Raw genomic sequence first — 20,534 nt, 5'->3', positions numbered from 1 at the left:
CTCCAAACCTTAACGACTCATAGTTAAGAACAGGGTTGGGACAACAAGAAGTGAGAGAAATCTACCCCCAGAAATGGAAATTCACTCCTGAAAGAGTGATCATGGGGAAGAGGTGTCTCTACTGAAGCTTTATCTCCAATCCTTGTTTTCACAACAAGCCAAATTTTTCAAGATCCAATTCTCACAGGGACAGAAAGTGAGGTGAAATCTTCTGAACACACAGAGCAAAAACAAACCAACAAACAAACAAAAAACACCTGTTTACCCTTCCCTATACTATCCAGATATATATATATATATATATATATATATATATATATATATATATATATTCTAAGTTACATACAAATTCACCTTAAGTACAAGCCTACAGAACCTATCTTGTTTGTAACTTGGGGACTGTGTGTATATTCTATGACCTGGTGGGACTCGAGGTTATCTGATGTTATCTGACAATTTTGACTTCTTTGCTGGCTATGTGGTACCCCATCTAAAAGAGGATCTTCTAAATTAGCATGCTTGGTGGGATAGGACAAGGAAAGTAACCCTTTCAACACACAAAATCCAGGCTTAACGCATGAAAAATGATGCATCATGTCGGTGGACTCATTTGCTAATCTCTCCTCTTGTCTCTGCCAAATTCAGGTACACTCTGTGTGGCCTTATGTAAGCATGCATGCTTACTAACAAAGGGAGTGCATTATCAAAATAGCTTTTCAGTAACAACGGAGGGAAGCTAAAAGCATTGAAAAAGGGAGGTCAGAATGAGCTGACATGGTTGTTTTATGGAATGATAGGAAGCGACTAAATTTTGTCTGTTTAACTGGAAGCAAGAACAAAAGGCATTGTTCTGTATAGCCTGTGTGTTTCCCCAACCGCTAAAACTAATTATCCAAATATTCATCAACATCTTCACAAACTCAAGACATTATGATCTTTTTAGTTAAAGGCTTTTCAAAGCCAGGAAGCATTATGATCAAGTCAGTGGAAGAAGGAAAATGATTTGCCAAAGCTAGACATGCCACCAAAAATCATTCATGTTCAAGGTGTGCATGTCTCCTGGCTGGTGAGAGAAAGCTGTCTGAGGACTAGATTCAGACAAAGAAGACAACTAAAGAAGGTCTGAAAGCCAGCATTATTTAGCTATTTAACATTTCATTGCCACCATCAACGAATGGGAAGGTATCTTTCTTTACTACAACAAAGACAAACTGCTTCCTGTGGGTACATTGGCTGAAACGCTTCAAGGTTTTTGATGTTTTTCTTTAGAAGATATAAACAGTATGAAGAGTGGGTTGTTGTAGGTTTTTTGGGCTGTATGGCCATGTTCTAGAAGCATTCACAAGCTCACAAGCTCTGAGGATGCCTGCCATAGATGCAGGCGAAATGTCAAGAGAGAATGCTTCTAGAGCATGGCCATACAACCCAAAAAACCTAAACAACCCAGTGATTCCAGCCATGAAAGCTTTTGACAATACAGTATGAAGAATGTCTACAGCCCAGTGGTGGGGAAATTTTAGTGTTTCAAATGTTTTAAGATTTTGGGTTCGTCTACAATGTAAAAATACTTCAGTTTGATGCCACCTTAACTCCCATGGCTCAAGGCTCTGGGATCGTGGCAGTTGTAGTTTGATGAGGCACCTGTACTCTTTGTTAAAAAAGGCTAAGGATTTTGAAGAACTACAATTCTCATTGAGCTGTGGCAGTTTAACTCAAGCTGCACTAATTCTACAGTGTAGATCAGTGGTTCCCAACCCTTGGTCCACCAGTTGTTTTGGACTTCAAGTCCCAGAAATCCCAGCCAGTTTACCAGCCATTAGGAATTGTGGGAGCTAAAGTCCAAAACACCAAGAGGACCAAAGGTTGGGAACCACTGGTGTAGATGCATCCTTCATTTTCAAGAAGCGATTGTGGGGTTTGTAATCCAAAAACAACTGGAAAGCCAAAGATTTCTCTTAGTTCTTTCAGTGTCTGCTTAGGAGCAGCTAAGATGTCTCCATCTCCAACCCAAGTTGAACATTTTGTTGAGAATGACTTCGATCAAAATTTTCCATTCCTCTATCACATCACATTTGCCTTAAACCTCCTTTACAGTGAAGTCATTCAGATGGGAAAGATGCATGCCAATGGTCCAGTTGGGACATCTCAGTCATTTTATATGCTCATACATTTATACATGTATGTACACACACACACACACACACACACACACACACACACACAATTAAGATAGTTAAGGTTGAGTTCATATTTAAAAAGAGTGCCTCCCCAAGTGGTAAAAGCCATCTACCGTATATTCCGGCATATAAGACGACTGGACATATAAGATGATCCCCAACTTTTCCAGTTAAAATATAGAGTTTGGGATATATTCGCCATATAAGACTACCCCTTTTCCAACGCACACCAATTTTTTTAAAGCATCAGATTTGATTTCAATATGGTAATTTTCCTGTTACTGTACCTCCTTCTCTGCCTCTCAGATCTCGCACGTGTGTACCTGCACCGCTTCACTGCAGTCTTCAGGAGCGAGATCTGAGAGGCAGAGGAGGAGGTCAGACAGGTAAAAGAGGTGTGTTTCTTTGGGCCCAGAGCCACTCTATCACTTTTTTCCATACCCCGGGTGCCCCGGATGACTGCAGCTTGCTCCACCCTTCACTTACACCTTCCTGGTTAGGTGCCCCTTCACCTCACCATCGGGACCGCATTAAGTCCACAAATCCTGATGAATGGATTTTCTTCTACCATACTCGTGCAGTGTCGCCCTTAATGCTTTCATACAGTCGCTGCATACGGCAGGGACATTTTTGAGCTCCTCCCACCATATGGGGCAACCACAGATTCTCCAATCCGATTGGAAGTTTCAGCACCCGCTCTATAAGACTACTCCCATGTATAAGACTACTCCCATGTATAAGACTACTCCTGTGTATAAGACTACTCCCATGTATAAGACTACTTCTGCATATAAGACGACCCCATGTATAAGACGACCACTGACTTTTGAGAAGATTTTCTTGGGTTAAAAAGTAGTCTTATACACCAGAATATAGGTAATTAAAAACACTTTCCCTTGACTTCACTTACTACATTTCCAATGTTTGTTCCAGATGTATGAGCATGCAAAGCTGCATTTCAGCTTTTTATCAAGTATACAAACAATAGAACATCCATCTTATGTCCCATTGATTTCTTGTTATCCTTTACTAAAATATACAGTCTTTGTTTCCAGAGTAGATATAATGCCCCATCTGAAAGAGGATCTTCTAATCAGGACATAAAGAGCCAGTTTGGTTTGTTCAGCAGTGTCAGTTACACTCTCCCCATCATTCTCTCTATCTCCCTCCCTCCCTGCCTTCAAGTTGACTGTCAATTTACGGTGACCCCATGCATTTTGTAGGGTTTTCTTAAAGATTCACACAGCTGGAAATATAGATAGACAGATAGACAGACAGACAGACAGATAGATAGACAGACAGACAGACATGGCTGGAGTAACACTTAAAAATATACCTGTTCTGACTTACATACAAATTCAACTTAAGAACAAACCTCCAGAACTTAGCTTGTTTGTAACTTGGGGACTGCCTGTACTCCAGTTAGATGTGGTCCTTCTCATGAAATGAAATGAAATTTCATACAGTTACTTAATAAAAATGTCACTGCACTTTAGGTGTCATCATATTATGAAATGCGCAGTTTTGCTTAAGGACTGTACCCTGAGAAAAGGGAGAAACATAACCACATAAGAATAAAGTCACTGGTTTAAAAAGAAGTCTCTCTACAATAGCCAATATACAAGATTTCTTTTGTATGCCCATAGTTTTACTTTCTGTCATTCATTTTAACTTGGAGTTGTTTTTTTTTGGGGGGGGGGGTTGTATCAGGAGTGACTTGAGAAACTGCAAGTCACTTCTGGTGTGAGAAAATAGGCCGTCTGCAAGGATGTTGCCCAGGGGATGCCTGGATATTTTGATGTTTTACCATCCTTGTGGGAGCTTCTCTCATGTCCCCGCATGGGGATTGGGAGCTTACAGAGGGAGCTCAACCTCCTTTCCCCGGATTTGAACCTCTGACCTGTCTTGGAGTAATATTATGGAAAGTATTGTAAGGCTGGAGTGGAAGCCAACCATCATATCAGCCAAATGCCTTACTAAAGTAGGTCTTTGATTGCCAAATATTACTAACTGTCGAACCTATGTAATCCAAATTAGTGTACCATAAATGGAGAACAAGAAAGTTCATGTGTAGCACCCAACTGATGCCTCAAGGGCTGGAAAAGGTGAGTAGAACAACTACAAAAGACCCAAAACAAGTGAGCTGGAGTTCAGGAGGAAAGGGGAAAATTATCTCTAACATACTTGTTTTTACTATTGTCAGGCATGGCCCACGAGCACGGAAGATTGCTCAGGGGCATGGAACACAGTGTCCTGGAGAGATGTTCAACTGGGTACTCTATCACATTATGGGAAATAAAAAATGGTAGCACATAAATATGGCTCGTGTTGTGCTCTGGCAAGCCCATGGTAGAGATGGGTGGGCACTAATATGGATCTCCAAACGACAACATTTCCTTGAGAGTTCCCTGAAATCTGAATGCAACGAAGAGAAAGCAAATAAAAACCCTCATCTGACAAACACAGCTTGGAAATGTTATCATATAGGTCCCAGAAAAGCTATGGTTATTGCTCATGTTAGAGGGTTCTTGTAGTATCCTCTTAATAGAAGATTCAAAACTTTTACTATCCTTGTCAGAAATGTGAGAGTAAAGGATTATGATGAGCCATTTTAGTGTGGAACGTTAAGCTTCATCCTCCGCTCTGCTGTTTCCTAGTCCTCCCTGAGTAGACCCCTCACTTCTTTGATCATTCTTTATTTCTCAGTAGTTGTGTTTGCAGATAATTGATAGCTAACCCATTTCCCAGAAAAAGCAACACCAGAGTGTTAAAACAAGAACTGGAAGGCGTATCTTTTGTGTCAACCTCTGTTCTAGCTTATATCACACCAGGAGGTAAATGAGGGGGTAGCAAATGTGGCTGGGTTTTTTTCTATCCAAAATAACTCAAAACCAAAAAGTACTGCAAAAAACAAGAAGGTACTTAGAGTGGTTAATGTAATTATCAGTAATTATAAGGTTGCCTTTTAGAATACACTTGATAAATGATGTGTTTTGAAAACACAGAAATCTCTATTGTCATGTATGTCTGTCCAGATTTATAGGGCACATACAACTTGATCTTTTTTTGAATCAAAAATGTGGCTTTAGAATTAAGAGGGCCTTTATTACAATATCAGCAAGACAAATTATGTTCAGCGCTGAATGATTCTCAAGATGTTCCCTCAAGGGGACACTGTGTTCAATTAGCATATTTAAAATAGAGCAAGATGGGGGCTGATACATTTTGTTAGTCTTAGGCTTGTGAAAGAAGAACCTATAACATGTTAATTATAACAATATAATGGAATTATAGGTGGGACACCATATTGAATGAAGTGACTATTTGTGTTAAAATATTTCATCTATCAAACAGTTACATTAATTAGTTAATAATACATTTTATTAATCAATACAACTTCAGTCAACTTAGCAAATTCTTAGCTTTTCAGTCAACAACAATTCTTTATTGTTTAGTCAATTTTGACCATATCAAAACATGCAAATATGTTGTTGTTGTTCAGTCATTCTTATCATTCCAACTACAGTCAGCCTTTCACATCACCCGGAATTAGGGGCACAAGTCTTACAGGAAAGTTTTTTTAAAAAGTGCTATTCAAGAAATTGCTAATTTTTTACCTGAAAGAAAACCTCTCTAGAAATGTTTAGGTGTTCTAGCATGTCTCTATGGTCAATATCTGCTGGAAGCCGGCTATAGAATCATATGGGAGAACCTACAGATTCCTAGAGAGCTGTTCTCTCTCTAGAAATATGTAGGTCCGCCACCATGAATGGAGAAAGTTGACCATAGAGTCACACTGGATGAGCTAGAGATTCCAAGAGAGAAGATTTTAAAAATGAAATGCATGAATAATCAAATTGACAAAAGTCAAAACTGCAAATCTAGGAGGGATGTGAAGTAGATCTACCAACAACAACAAAATCTGCAGATTCAGAAAATGCACCAAGTATGCAGACATGTTTTAGGTTGTATACCCAAAGAAAATGAAACAAATGTTGCTTGATGATTCCAAGGAACTATAGAATGCAGTAGTGATCAACATAATAGAATAGTTTACTGAGGATTAAAATGGGGTAGAAAAGAAACTGGGTGTGTTGGGCCCCTAGCAAGTCCGTCCTCCCACTTCAAGCCATTGAAATGTTGTGGACTACAATTTCATTACAACTGTTTTCTATGCTAAAGGAGAAGCTTAGGGTAACAACGAAAACCTGCTTCTATCTTCCTCTCTCAAGAAAGTCCAGAACAGAATGCAAGGATCCTGTCAGGACTTGAAATATTATTTTTAAGAAGAATTTTTAAAAAATCTGTTGACTTAATACAAGATGTTCTGGGTCCCATAGTATCATCCTGCCATTGCTGATTTATGGATGCCTTCAACATGCCATAATTGTGATTCTTCTTAACCTTCCAAGAGCTGTCTGTCCTGTTTTGGCAGCCTCATTCCATGGCAAAGCATACTCCTATTAGTAATCCTGGATACACAGCAACATTCTGTTCCAAGTCTTCACTTCTCATGAAGACCAGTACCATCAGCACTCCATATTTGTGGGTTTAACTTTTGCAGATTTGAATGTTCACAGATTTGGTTAAAATGTTCTCTGAAGTATTCTGTAAATTCTATGGTGAACCTCTGGTGGAAACTGACCATCAAACCATTCTGGAGGATCTACAAACACCTAGAGAATTTCCAGCAGAGATTATACCAGAGTCATGTTGGAGGACCATGACAATCCTAGAAAAGAATGCTTATCTGGATATTTGTAAGTCTTCCATTACAATTCTGTGGCCCACTTCTGGTGGTTGTTGATCATGGAGTCATACAGGAGGACCTAGAGATTCCTAGAAATATGTTTTCTCAGATTAAAAAAAGTGTAGTAAAATTCTTGGTTTTTCAACTTTCACAGGGGTCATGATTCCTAATACATGCAAATAGGAATGATTTACTGCATTTACAAAAAAAAAAAAAAAAACCCAAGGTTTTTCCAATGAGTTGACTACCAGAATCTCATTTTAAGTGACAGAACTCTTTGCTTTGGTTTGCCATACTTCTTGCAGCTCAATTCCTAAGATTTGGGGCAGAGTTTGGGGGTTCATGGATGGCCGTTGCAGAAGGGAGCAGATTGTGCAATTTCTTTATGGTGTTTGAAAAGGAGATATTAAGCCTCGTTAACTAAGTTATCTTAAGTGCAACATAGTGTTCTCCTAATTCTTATACATATCAAAATAGATTTGTTATGCTTGGATGCATACCTCTCACCTATGCCAGAGTATGCAAAAATCTTAATGCCTCACCTGGATCAATGCTTTGTAACCACCTATATCCAGAAACCTCGCACCAACATGAGATTCATTGATAATTCCACCAGAATTTCAACAACTTTCACCCCACACACCAACGTGAGCCTGAAGCAATCCACACACAAAGTTCAGTTTTTTGGCATAAATCTCAAATACATAATGGATATCTAAGCATAACATTAACACTATTGATTTACACATGTACATACTTCTAGTTTTCACCAAAAAAATTCAACTTCACTGCCAAACCCTCTGATACAACTACGTATGTTTAGGACCCAAAGACAGGGAATCACAACTTGTAGATTTACAGCAGGCATTTCTATATACTTACTTGAAGAGGTGAAAAAAAAAACAGATTTACAAGACAAGACTGATATGTAGGAATGACCTACTACAAAACACAAAACAGAAAATGACAGAATATTTTTTCCCATTTAAAATCACTGAAATGTATCTTTGGCCAGCTACAACCAAATCATCAGCTTTTAGAGAAGAGGCAGGCTTTCCACAAGCTTCAATTGCAACCCACCTACAATAGGATAATTAATAAGGTTGGACATCCAAGGACAAGATTCTGGTACAAACTAGGTCGACAGTTCTATCCTTCATATAGTAACATTACAGGCCCTAATGATGTCACCCATACAATAGAGGTACATTAACTTACATATTCTCATATGTAAGATGCCATCGTCTGTCAGCAATATCCCTCTGTACTCTATAGTAGATACCCAAGAAAGTCTCTAAGGATGGCAATAGATGGACATTAATCTGACATTGGGCATGGCAATACTCCAAAATCAATGGCAGAACATTTAATACTGACATTCAGGAAGCTATTCTGGAACAAAAACAGAAAAGGAAGATTGGCAAAAGGACGAGCAGATACAGCATTTATTCAAAAATCCCAATCCATTAGCAGACATCTGAACAGGGATAATGGTTAATATTCCAGTTCTCACCACAGTGGCATATTAAAGAATCTTGCTTCGACAGAACTAACATTTTTGTAAGGAGATTGTATTGTTCTGACTTCTCAAGATTAATAGGACAGCTGCTTGCCACAGCTGTATCATCTTACACAACCTTTGGAGATCTATGGCTAATGTCATAGTTTGTACCTTTGTACCTCTTATCATACTCAACTGTAACCCTCACAACTATGTATATGCCTCATCACACTAGAGCATGGATTTACTTTAAATCCGGTTGCTGCCTCCTGCTGAATTCTAGGGTTTGTATTTCAGTGAGAGTCAGGAGCTCTCTGGTTGAGCAGTTTAAAAGTTCCTCCCTAATCTACAAACTCCAGAATTCTGCAGGAGACAGCAACTGGCTTTAAAGTGGATCCATCTAGTGTGATGAGGTCATATCTGTTCTTAATTACCTGTGACTTGAAGATAATATTCCATTAATTTTCTGAAGTATTGGATTGGAATCCACAAATGCCCATCTATATAAATAAAATGTAATGTTTGTTTGTGGGATTAACATAACTGAAAAACCACTGGACGAACTGACACCAGATTTGGATACAATACACCTATCAGGCCAACAAGTGACCAACAAATGACCATCACTCATAAAAACACTGGGAAAAAAACAGCAGAAGAGACTTAAAGAGCAAAAAACCCCCCCAAAATTACAATGCATACGCAAAACCACACACACACACACACACACACATATGCAAACACACATATACACATAGACACAAATATATACACACACATATACACACACAAAACACATATTCATAGACTGGGCCACAGCAATGTGTGGCAGGGGACTACTAGTTGGTCTTCAAAGGGCCACTAGACTGCCCTCCAATTTTCTTTTTTAGACGTCTCCCCTAGAAGAACATACTGAGAGGAATGGGTGGCATCTTTAAACTTTAGAACAGGTAGAAAGCTTGAGATGGGCTGTTTTGGAAATTTATATCTAAATGTATTCAGAATATGTTGATTTATTTTATCTTGATGATAGCTACGCCATGTCTCAGTTTTCTGACCACGCTTAATCAAGAAAAAGAGTAAACTGGATGCTAGTTTCAGCATTTCACATTTATTAAAAAAGCATTCAGGACAATGTATAGTTTAAGTTATAGTGTTCCAAAAATCAGGAAAGTTAACTGCCATCACTACAAGACCAGATGATAAGGGTAAACTTTTGTTTTTGATTTTTTTTGTTATGAAAATGTATATTTGTCACATTGGTGAGAGTGAGGACTTTATTGCATGAAGGAGGCAAATCTTTGTTAACAGTCTCTATCACACAATACCAGGTTCATCCCATTGCTAGCCTGTCTTCTTATGATAAATTTGTCCCCTCATATTGATGGGAAAACCTGTCAACACTGGCAGCCTCTGCCATATTCCTATCACTCACTAGCACAATAAGACAGCACAGAAGTGACATCAGGTGGTAGGATTCTCTTCTCTCCAACTCTCCCCTCTTCCCTCAGTAATTCTCTGATTTGAAGTTTTAGTGTGTGTGTGTGTGTGTGTTTTCAAAAATTACAAAGCAGTGGAAATGCAGGAAAAGGGAATTATGAGATTAAGCGAAGTACAGTAGCAGGATCATAAATCAGCAAATGGGTGCAGTTGCACAAAGACAGAGAGGTGTGATGCAGGGTGCTCATCCTGGCATGTTACTGGTATTGGTGATCATACGACTGCTATTGATATGGCTACATTTAGAAATAAATATAATCACACCTATATACAGGGTGAGGCAGCATAACTTCCTTTTTAAAAATGCGTGCCATTCAATCAGTTGAAAATGTAGCGGAGCGCTAGTGGTCTCATTCGAGAGGCGGGAGTATAAAGTTTTGTCCTGACATAGTTCAGTCACCATCATGTGTTGGAACAGTGAGGAGTGTGCTTTTGCCATTGAGGCCTACTTTTCGAGCGGATTTGGAGTGGCCAGCCTGCTCTCCAGATTTGGCCCCTTGTGATTTTTTTCTATGGGGTTTTTTGAAATCCTGTGTTTATGTGAACCGTCCAAGGACCCTACAAGATTTGAAGACCAACATCCAGGAAGAAATTGCTAACAGAACGCCTGCTATGCTGGCAAGAGTCATGACAAACGCCAGAAATCGGTTTACTCAGTGTATGGAGAATGGGGACGTCACCTACTTAATTTGATCTTCAAAACTACGTAAAACAAAACTTTAGGTATGCGCCTACATTATAAAAAAAAATTCTGATTCATACAATGGGTTTTATTAAGTTTTGAAAAAAGGAAGTTATACTGCCTCACCCTATATTATATGGCAATAAGCACATGAAACGGATAGAAAGAATCAGACTCTCTCTCTCTGTGTTAGATTCTTAAAGATGCACAAGCTGGCAGGACAAAGCAATGGTGAATAGATCTGTGTTAAAAGGGGGAGGAGAAGGAGACCTGTTATCTATACATTCCAGAGGCCTGGAACAGCTTGGTAGGTCGAGGCAGGCCCCTTGATTGATCTCTATAGCTGAACCTTAGTATCTGTAACTTGCTGCAAGCTGCTTTTTAGATAGAAAAATGCCGAGACATATATAGAGATGCCCCCTGTATGTAGAAAGATAGAATTTGGTATTTCTATGATGCTAATGTGACGTAGGGATGATGATACGTACGTAGGAAGCATGTTTCTTTGTTTGCCTGTATTTGAAGATGTATACAAGGGGAAGTCAATGCCTTTGTCCTCACTCTGGTCTGCTTTTGGAACTGATCCACGACCAGTCCCAACTAGTACTTTAAAATAAAACCGCTTCTTTTCTAAGATATACCAAGTATCGCTATTGGTTTTTATCTTTCCTATTGGCCACAACACTATGGGATAGCTGCTTTGTGCGATAAAGTCCCACATGAGTGAATGATTGGATGAGTTGGATGATGAGCCAACATTTTTTAAATTTTAGTGCTGAGGCAATAGACAAAATAATGCACCTTCTTTAATTCCATACACATTGTTGTGGATTCTTAGTTATTAATATTATTAAATATTTATGTCTCACTCTGTATTTACAGTTCTCATGGCGCTGCACAGTAAGATTAACTTTAAAATTTAAAGCATTTTAAACAGCAAGAATAATAACAAGATTCTACATGAAATAGGCCTTTCTATCTGATCCTATATGGCTCGTCTTATGTTCTTACACTAGAAAAAAATGTTGCAGTAAATGTGCCAAATGGGATGAAAGAAGATGATAAGGGAACAAAGGTAAAAATAGATGAAATCTGGGTCACAATGGGATTTTAGTGGCAGCTGAGGAAAAAAGTTGGTCTGCTTTATTGTGCTGGGAGACTCGCCTTCTGTCTTCTCTTTCCCCTTTTGTAACCATGCCAGCAAGTCATAAAACAAGACCATTTTCAAAACAGCATTAACCCTTTTTTAAGCAGCTCATTTCAAAATTCAGACCTCAGACAATATTGTGCACAAGGGCAGCCGGAAAATAGGGTCTGTTTTCTTAAGTTTTGTAAAATGGCTGCTCTTTTAGCTGAGCTATAGACATCATTCTGCTTCACCCAATCAGTTATATAGGAAATTCATCTGAAAATGCAGCATGAGAAGAAAATGCAAAGGAGGCACTGGTCCAGAATTGGAATGTCTTTCTCTGAAAGAAAAATAAGGCTAGGAAAACTGTGACTCTCACAGGAATTTATTTGTGTTCACTGTGCATACAAAATGGTATGTGTTTTAATCAACTCTTTGAGCAGTCATATCTTGGGGTAATGATAATTGCCTCATTAATCTGATCTATATGATTGGTCTATTGATCTTGTCACATTAATCTGATGCATATGATTGGTCTATTGGCCTTATCACATTAGGTTGAGGATTTGCCACACATCGTGGCAAATCCATGGGAGTCCTGGCAGGGAGCATGGAGAATCCATTGCTCCACATCACGTGACTTACGCCGACCCCCACCCCCCACGGGGGGGATGTTGCTGCCCAGTTTCCTTCCACTGTTCCTAAGGCAACATGGGAAGTCACCCATGTTGCTGCAGTGGCAGCACACACTGCTTGCTCTTCTCTTTCACCATGAAGCCCAGCCGGAAGTTGTTATGCATCGTGGGAAGGGCTCCGTGGTGAAAGGGGAAGAGAAGTGGCATAGGATGGTAAATCAGTCCATCTGATGAGGTCGTATGATTCCTCCATCCAAATGTTAATAGCTTCAGAACTTTTCATGATCAGATCGTACTTTTATAAACTAGAGCTAATTCAGCTCACTCCAAGTGAGCGGCATTTTCTTGATCATATTTAATGAAAAAAGGCTAAATATTATTCAGCTGTGGGGGAAATCACAGATCTTACTCATTTAATTAAGAAGGTGAGACAATACCATAATTCAGGCAAAAGAAAATACATTCTCTTAAACCAAAGCTCAACTCTTACCATAATGTCTATCAAACTTATTCAGGGCTCCAGGCTTATATTCAGTTGTTGTCATGTGTGCTTTTAGGTAGTTTCTGATCTATAGTGACCCTAAGGTGAACCTATCACAGGGTTTTATTGACAAGATTTGCTCAGAAGAGGTTTGTCATTGCCTTCCTCTGAGTTCATGTCCAAACAGGGAATCAAACACTAGTCTCTAGAGTTGTAGTCCAGTGCCAATACTACTACATCACACTGGTGCTCAAGAAAGAAATTCAATGGAACTCAGCAGGGCTTATTCCAAGATAGATAGGCATAGAATTAAACTGCAAGACAAGAAAAATGTGGTGTTTTAAAGCTCTACATATATAGTCATTATCTTGTATTTCAGAGCTGGGAACAGGTGAGCTAACACAAAATGGCAATAAGATTGTGGTTTCAAAACTCTGGGGTGGAGGTGGGGAGTGACAAGTGGAGTGCCGCAGGGTTCCCTCCTGGGCCCGGTCCTATTCAACATCTTTATTAATGACTTAGACGAAGGGCTAGAAGGCAGGATCATCAAGTTTGCAGACGACACCAAATTGGGAGGGATAGCCAATAGTCCAGAGGACAGGAGCAGAATTCAAAACGATCTTGACAGATTAGAGAGATGGGCCAAAACTAACAAAATGAAGTTCAACAGTGACAAATGCAAGATACTCCACTTTGGCAGAAAAAATGAAATGCAAAGATATAGAATGGGTGACGCCTGGCTCGAGAGCAGTACGTGTGAAAAAGATCTTGGAGTCCTCGTGGACAACAAGTTAAACATGAGCCAACAATGTGATGTGGTGGCAAAAAAAGCCAATGGGATTTTGGCCTGCATCAATACGAGCATAGTGTCTAGATCTAAGGAAGTAATGCTACCCCTCTATTCTGCTTTGGTTAGACCACATCTGGAATATTGTGTCCAATTCTGGGCACCACAATTCAAGAGAGATATTGACAAGCTGGAATGTGTCCAGAGGAGGGCGACTAAAATGATCAAGGGTCTGGAGAACAAGCCCTATGAGGAGCGGCTTAAGGAACTGGGCATGTTTAGCCTGAAGAAGAGAAGGCTGAGAGGAGATATGATAGCCATGTATAAATATGTGAGAGGAAGCCACAGGGAGGAGGGAGCAAGCTTGTTTTCTGCTTCCTTGGAGACTAGGACGCGGAACAATGGCTTCAAACTACAAGAGAGGAGATTCCATCTGAACATTAGGAAGAACTTCCTGACTGTGAGAGCCATTCAGCAGTGGAACTCTCTGCCCCGGAGTGTGGTGGAGGCTCCTTCTTTGGAAGCTTTTAAGCAGAGGCTGGATGGCCATTTGTCAGGGGTGATTTGAATGCAATATTCCTGCTTCTTGGCAGGGGGTTGGACTGGATGGCCCATGAGGTCTCTTCCAACTCTTTGATTCTATGATTCTAGGAGAAGATGTATAGAGTGGAAAGTAGTGAAACCAAAGTGTACATTTTGAATATTTTTCCATTATTGCTTTGTAGTCTTAAACCAATTTTGCTCTAGTCTTGGTCTACACAGTTGGTTTCTCTGCATGATAGACATATAATGTGGATGTATATGGGATCTTCTGGTAGCAAAGATGAGTCAGCAGTGGAGGAACATCAAGCAAGTCTGGCTGGGATTACAAACTCAGATTGACTGACATAGACTATTTAGATATAAGTGAAGACTAGTCAGAAAGCAAGAATGAGGAGGGATCAGTCTTAGGGAAGAGACAACATATTCCAACAAAGGTTGGAAGCATTTGCCACTCACTACTACTACCCTCCTCACTGTTCTTGGAGGTCCCTCGCTGTTATTTGTCACAGGACACTGTACCAGGCTCCTCTCCTCCAATCAATCTCCAAGTGGTTACTTAATTCAGCCTTTTCCAACCCTTGTGTCTGCCAGAAGTATTAGATTACACCTCGCATCATCTCAAACCTGGTGGCTACAGATTAAGAGAGTGATAGTCCAACACATCTGGAGAGCATTAGGCTGAGAAAGGGGTCAGCTGGCCTCTTTGCACATTTGAGAACCTTACATCAACAAACGTAGACATCAACATGTTTTAGATGTTAAAATAAATAGTTGTAGGTCTGGACATAAATTGGTTCTTGGAGGTGCCTACATTGTCCACACAAAATTAATTTCCAGACACAAGACATTGTGCACATTCACAAGTCAATTTGAACAAGGGCAACATCCAGAGGAGCTTGATACCATCTTAAAACTCCTACTATTTTCTTTGGAAATAATCTATTAGTATCAAAGTCATATTAGTGAATTAGTATAAATATAAACACTTTTTCTTTCATATTACCTCTGTTTTTTCTTGTGACCAGAATAAAATGTCAGAACTAAAGTTGTTAAGGCATATCATAATGGGTAGTTGGATAGCTTTTGCACATTTATAATAAATAGGGTGGCACATATTAAGTATCATATGCACCCATGCATTTATTGGCTTTATGTATATATTGAGAGCAAGTCTTGGGGCCAAAAACACTATATCCATGTTTCCTAATCCAAAAAGGCAAAACTAGACAAACATGCATATACATACACTGCTAGTCAGGCACCAAAAATGTATAATTATAGAGGTCTAGTAGGACCACTGTACACAGCTGTAAGGTTGTGTTGCCTTGCTGAATCATGTTGTGCAGACTTTGTGCAATACACGTAAGATGTTTTTCAGCCATATTACTCTAAAATGGAAGAGGGCTAGTGGTTTCTGCCTGAAGTAATCACTGATACTTTCCTTAGAAATTGCCCATGAAATAACTACTATAGCAGTTTTCTTTTCTTTTCAAACTACAGGCAGTCCCCAAGTTGCAAACATATGACTCATAGTTAAGAACAGGGACAAGACAACAGGAAGTGAAAGAAATCTACCACTTGTAAGGGAAAGAGTTATCATGGGGAAAGGTGTCTCCACTGAAGCTTTATCATCAGTCCTTGTTTCCACAACAAGCCAATTTTTTCAAAATCCAATTATAACAGGGACAGGAAGTAAGGCGAAATCTTCTGAACGGGGACACAGACAGAAAAACAAATCCCTCAGGGGTGTACTCACTTCTCTATGCTATCCAAAGTTTTTATATACATATACATATATTTTTATATAGGATTGTTCTTGAATTGAATTTGCATGTAAGTCAAAAAAGGTACATTTTAAGTGTAACTCCACACGCACACACACACAAACACACACACATCTAGTGTAACTTCAGTGTTAAACCACTGAGCTGCTGAACTTGATAAAAGGTTGGCAGTTCAAATCCGGGGAGCGGCGTAAGCTCCTACCAACCTAGCAGTTTGAAAACATGCAAATGTGAGTAGGTACCACTTCAGCGGGAAGATAATGGCGCTCCACATGACCTTGGAGGTGTCTACAGACAATGCCAGCTCTTTGGCTTAGAAATGGAGATGAGCACCGCTCCCCAGAGTCAGACACGACTAGACTTAATGTCAGGGGAAACCTTTACCTTTACCTTTACACTGTGTGTGTGTATGTGTGTGTGTGTGTATCTATATATATATATATATATGGAGTTACAAGTTAAAATGGAGCTGTTTTGACTTACATACAAATTCAGTTCAAGAACAAACCTACAGATCCTATCTTGTTCGTCACTTGGGGGCTGCCTATACCTTCTATGACCTGGTGAGACTCAAGGTCTTGTTCTTAACTTGAGGACTGCCTGTACTTGAGCAGAAATTATACAGAAATTAATAATTAGGAAGCACAGTTGGTGGCTTGGGTTGTGTGTTACACCTAGCCTCTTTGTACTATTAGGGATTTAGATCCAGATCTATACACTGATTTATCACAAATCAGATTGATCTTGTTTTCTATTTGAACAGGCTAGCCATATGTAGAAACTCAAGCATGTTGTTGTAGTGATCGTTTTATTCTGATCAGGGTTCTTGTATATTCCATTCAGTCACTTCAGGCAATAGTGTCTGCTGGGGTTTGGTTCCGAGATCTCATGTGCACACCAAAATCTGTGGATGCTCAATTCCCATTATACACAATAGCATAGTAAAACAGCACCCTTTATACAAAATGGTAAAAGCAAGGTTTGCTTTTTGTTTGTTTTTTTTTTTAAAAAAAATCACTTTGTGGATGACTAAATTTGTGGATGCAAAATCTGTGGATACACAGGGTTGACTGTATTCTCAGTTCAATCAATAGTATGTTCTGCAGAATGCATAAGGGTTATATCTTGGTTTTTTTCTCATTTCTTATTGCTTTGCTGTATTCACACATATCTAAAGAATGTGATGGTGTACTTTTTTGTGAAACATGCTACAGATGGTAAACAAGTAGCCTATCTTTAATTTTTGACATGTCTGTTTGGTTACTCTTTTGCCAGGCAAAAACAACAGTACAAGAAGTCCTCACCAGTATCTATTATTTAGCCCATACTCTTGTCAGGTATATGACGTTTCTCAGGCTTTTGCTTTCCAGTTCCCAGTCTGAGAACCAGTGTAGTGTAGTCTTGTGACTGCTTCATTAGGACTCAGGGGGCCCTACCAAACAGGGTCATATTCCGGGCCTTGTTGGATATTTACCTGAGGCATCCAAACAATGCCTCAGAGAAAACCAAAGTAATTTGAGACAAATCAGGTAAACCTTGCTTTGTCCCAAATTATTTAGATACCCCATTAGATTTGGGCCTTCCTGAAAGGCCCAGGTCTAATGGGGTATGGGCCCTGTGGGGACTCACTCCCAAGTAGTCCTGGGACTACCCAGGGGACCATTTCCACAGGCCATCTTGGTTCTTCAGGCTTCCAAAAGCCTGGAGAACCAAGGAGGGCATCCCTCCAACTCCCCCCCCCCCCCAAGTCTTAAAAATAAAGGAATTTTTACTGAGTCACCCATAGGCCTCTCTGCAGGACTCCTGGAGTGTTCCCATCTGTTTTTCTTTATTTTTAAGGTTTTTTTGGAAGGGGGTGACCCAAAGCCATCCCAAAAGTTTTCGGGAGAGCATGAGGACAGCCAATGAACAAAGCCAGTTTTCCCCCTGGAATATGGGGACTTAAAACCACTTCAGAGCAGGTTTAACATATATCTGGAAGCACCCAGGGAGACTAGGGGTGGATCTACACTGCTATATAAACTTCCCCATCTGAATTCTTTCTTGAATGAAAACAAGGCACAAAGACTCCTTTTATGTCTTTGTGAGGGTAAGATCCACAATAACTGCTGACTTCATCAGGCTTCTGCACCTTTGCCTTTTAGGTGAGTTATTTTGCCTGTTTGTAAATTTTGCGTAAAACCAACATTTTAATGGAAATGGACTGAAATAGAAATTAGCATGGAGGTAGTTGTTAGCAGAAAGACAAAAAGGTGTAGATTATTTCCGCGTGTGAACCTGGCTGTGTGTTTTCAGGATTCATGGAGCCTCCACCCTTCCATCTGTGAAATAAAGCAATGACTTTTGCCCTTTCAACCCTAAGGCAGATTGGTGGTATAAACATTTGAAAAATCATATTAAGATAATATATTATACCTTTGGTCTCAGATAACAGATCATATAACAGGTATCTTTTCTGAATACACGCCCACAAGGACATGGAGCTGAAAGTCCTTTTGCATGTGCTCCCACTGCATTAATATATTTAGCAATAGCAGATGTGCAAAAGTCAGGGGTGGGTTTTTTTTTTCCAGCATGTGAAATATGTCCATTGGAGGTATTCTCATAGATCCTGGACTTAAAGTTGCCAGAGTAAAAACTGAAAAAAAGCTCTTATACTTTAATGGCTGTGTAGGAGAGGGAGTTTCAACAGGTACTTCTTTTTCCCTGTAGAAACTTCCTCATTTACACCATCATTAAAGATATAGGAGCCCTGTCCTCTTTTCATCCTGACAGCTCTCAAAAGGCCTGTATTCTCAGTCTATAATTTCAATTCACCATTGGATGCATTTTCATGATTGGCAAATTGGCTAATCTTGGGTCCTAAATCTTGGTTCCTAAAAGGACTTAAGTAAAGATATTCACAGAACAAAGTGTTTCTATCTCATGGACAGCTTCTTTTGCCTCTCCAAACAAAATATTATCTCCAACGTTCATAGGAAACCTCCTGAATAAAGACGATATGGAAGACCCAAAATTATGAAGCTTACTCCTTGATTAGAACAGGGTTTTTTTTTGTCTACCAACAGTTCAGTGACACAGACCACATCATCTAGGAAGAGGATAAGAGCACTGGAAACATTCTTTCTTTGACCTTAGAGTCAATGTCATTATCCTTAATGCTACCGTAATTTGCCTGCTTGAGGATTAAGATCTGCTGTGGAGGAGCTGCTCTGTGTCCCACCAGTGAGGCCAATAGACTGTGCTGGGAAATGGGAGAAGGCCTTCTCAGCCATGGCACCCAACTGTGGACTGCTCTCCCCTTGGAGGCCCGACTGGTGCCAACACGCTTTATAATTGAAAACTTGGCTGTTCACCAAAGGCATTGGGCCTCATTAATGCAACACCAAGATATTTTAAAATCTGTTTTAACTGCTTATATTATTTAATGTTCTTCTCATTTATTTAAACTATATTACTGTTTTTAGTGTGTTTCAATGCTATCATAAGCCAACCTGGGACTCCCTTTATATAGGGCGGACTATAAATATTTGGAGAGCCAGCGTGGTGTAGTGGTTTGAGCATTGGACTATGATTCTGAAGTCCAGGTTTCATGTTCTTGCTTGGCCAAGGAAACTCACTGGCTGACCTTGGGAAAGTTACCCTTTCTCAGCCTCAGAGGAAGGCAAAGGTGAACTTTCACTCAACAAATTCTGCCAAGAAAACCCCATGATAAGTTTGCTTTAAGGTCACCATAACTCAGAAATGACTTGAAGACATGCAACAACTGTAATAAATATTGTAGTCATGCTTTGTTTTACACACAGGAAACTGCCTTATGGTGCATGTTTGATCCAACTAGCCAAGTTCCACTACCTCTGACATAGACTTTCTAGCAAAAATTATTATTTGCAAGTCCAAACTGAGCTTCTGCATGCAAGACTTTGACTTTACCACTGATTTACAGTCTTCTTTGGCATTCCTAAATCCATGGAGGAATTGGAACTATGCTGTAAAAAGTATTTGAGATCTTCCCTCTCTCTAATGCTGTGAATTGCAGTCCTTTACACATGTTATTCCATGTCTACATTGTTGTAAATAGCTAAAATAATTGAGAATAATAGGGCTATATGATGACACAATCTTATAGCTATTGACAAGAAGTAAGTCCTGCTCAGTTAAACAGGACTATTGCCTTATTTAGTATGTAGTAATTTTGTAACAAAATCTTCAATGTCATTTTCATTCACAGCAATATTATGTTGGCGATAAGCAGAATGTTTGAAATACCATGTACACAAAAGGCATGAATTGTCAATATCTATCCTTTCAGATTCCTAGCAGGTGTATGTTTTTCCTTGTTAGATCAGTTCAAGAAAGTCAACAACCTGTCCTTTGTAGAAATACAACCATTATTGCATATTTTCCACATTTTAAGTAACATCATACTTTGCTGTCTGTTTATTTTTCTCCCCAAATGCTAATACATTATAATCAAATATTAATAATTAGGATGTTGGTGAATAATTGTATGCAGAAAGATGAACGATACACAATGTTTTGACACAAGGGCTCTCTCTCTTTTA

The 20,534-nt window shown here is 39.4% G+C and overlaps 1 protein-coding gene across 1 annotated transcript in view; it reads right to left on the bottom strand.

Moving 5' to 3' along the window:
* LOC132760792 (gamma-aminobutyric acid receptor subunit rho-1) overlaps window positions 1–20,534 on the bottom strand; it is a 49,344-nt gene that overhangs the window by 28,150 nt on the left and 660 nt on the right. The window lies entirely within an intron of this gene.

The sequence above is a fragment of the Anolis sagrei genome, chromosome 1 (genome assembly GCF_037176765.1).
Source record: "Anolis sagrei isolate rAnoSag1 chromosome 1, rAnoSag1.mat, whole genome shotgun sequence".
NCBI classification, from domain to species: domain Eukaryota; kingdom Metazoa; phylum Chordata; class Lepidosauria; order Squamata; family Dactyloidae; genus Anolis; species Anolis sagrei.
The sequence above is the reverse complement of the archived record's forward strand: the minus strand, read 5'-3'. Positions and strand labels throughout refer to the sequence as shown.